This window comes from Penaeus chinensis, chromosome 26, assembly GCF_019202785.1.
Source record: "Penaeus chinensis breed Huanghai No. 1 chromosome 26, ASM1920278v2, whole genome shotgun sequence".
In the NCBI taxonomy this organism is placed as follows: Eukaryota; Metazoa; Arthropoda; class Malacostraca; order Decapoda; family Penaeidae; genus Penaeus; species Penaeus chinensis.
The window spans coordinates 6,745,798-6,747,944 of record NC_061844.1 but is presented as its reverse complement, the minus strand read 5'-3'; positions in this window follow the sequence as shown (position 1 = coordinate 6,747,944).

Sequence of the window (2,147 nt, the reverse complement as noted above, 5' to 3'; positions counted from 1 at the left end):
GACGCTTCTTGTCGCTGGCAGGAGCCGGTTAAGCAGCCAATAACAGTCTAAATAGAGTGAGGACGCCATCACTGAGTTATAGTTACCATTAGAGTGGTCACGGAGGTAAAGGGAGAGAAAAAAAAAAATAGATAGATAAAAAAATAAAATAGATAATAAACATTCTCCGTGTTCAACTTAACTCCCTATTATACCAACAAACGTGGTTAACGTGTTTCATAACAGGTAATAAAAAAAAAAGAAAAAAAAAAAAAAAAAAGAGAGAAAATAGGAAAATAAGCAACAAAAACCAAGAAAATTAGTTATATACATCGATCACACACTATGTTCTTGTGGATGATGATAATAAGAAACAATTCTGATAATACTAATAATGCTTTATGAATACGATTATTCGCTCTGCAACTTTTATAGAAAACGGTGTATCGGTTTGCAGGATATTGAGGGCTTTTTGCGTTCTTTGTCCGTTTTCCTACGGGCATATCAAATGCAGTTTCCTACATACCGACCCTCACTTATTGAATTCTGAGTATCCAGATTTGTTTTGTAAAAGACCGTGAGCCCCAAACCTGTCGTATTGAACGGCTGTAGCCAACTGTCCTAATATGGTATAAGTTTGAACCAATTAATAAGAGGGTTCGAATCCTTGATGAATGGGTTCGAATCCTTATCGACTAGGTTCGAATCCTTGATGAATGGGTTCGAATCCTTATCGACTAGGTTCGAATCACTATCAAGGATGGAACTGACTTATGTTTATTGAGCAGTCGCATACAAATTAATTTTAACAGCGCTAGCAACTTATTTCTGTTTTATGGGAGGTTGCCAAGGACTGTATTGCCGCTGGTACTCAGTATATGATTGTGCCAAATTATAATTAAGTAAGACCTAATTAGCACTGTGAAAGTCAGCACAAAGATCTGACAAGAGCGAATTTCAGTATAATCGTAGTGAGTTTGCCCAAGAGGAAAATGTTATATTTAGGGAATAATTGGCAGGTCATGCGACTTCTAGTCACTCACCTTTAAGATATCCACTTTATAAAATATGATACATATATCATACGACGTATAGTTCTCGTGACCGATGCCACTGTAACCATCATCGATACCTTAAAACCTCTTATTCGTTTAATGTTATTGTCGTTTTTGTACAACCATTCGCATTAGTAGCAGTAGTACTATAATTACAACTTCATTTGAGAGATTTGTGAAGGCAAGCTTTGCCTGAAAATTGCATATACGTAGCCCGGCCACCTTCATCAACATTTACTGTGGTGCCCGGTTGCCTGTGCGCGTAGCAGCCTCCACGGGGTAAACAAGAGGCTCATATGACCTCACCAGCTCGGCAGTGGGGGCGGGAGGGCCATTTTTTGGGCAACAACAACAAATTAACAACAGAAATGATAATAACAATAATGAGAATAATAATCACAATTCAAATTATAATAATAATGGTAATTCCAATCCCAATAATGACAACAATAATGATAAATACGGTAATAATGAAAATTAATATTTTTGTTATTATTATTATCATTAGTGGTAGCAGTGGTAGTATCATCGTTATCATTATTGTTATCATTATTATAATTTACCATTAGTATTAATATTAGTATCATTATCATTATTATTAGTAGTAGTACTAGTAGAAGTACTAGCACTATTAGTATTAACATTAGTATCATTATCATTATTATTAGTAGTAGTAGTACTAGTAGTAGTAGTACTAGTAGTAGTAGTAGTAATAGTAGTAGCAGTAGCAGTTGTAGTGCTGAATAAGGACCATACGATCACTACTATTACACAGTATTTTTTATTGTGTAATTTAGGCGTTTATAGACATCGTGTAAGGATTGCTTTCGAGACCCGTACATCTGAACGAGCGAAACACCAGTAATCGTCTTTAAAAGTTTCACCTAGAGAAACTTTCGACGGCACACACTTTATACATGATACCTGATGGAGCGTGTGTTAAATTTATGTTGTTTTCTTCTTTCTGACCCCCCATTCCCATGCTCATTGTTATCGCCAGGGGCTTAGGAGACGGAGACTGAGGCCCAATGTAGTGGATCACCCCTGTCTTGGACTCCAGCCCTCGCCTCAACTAATTTTGCAGGGTCATTCATTCTCTTTTATGATATATCG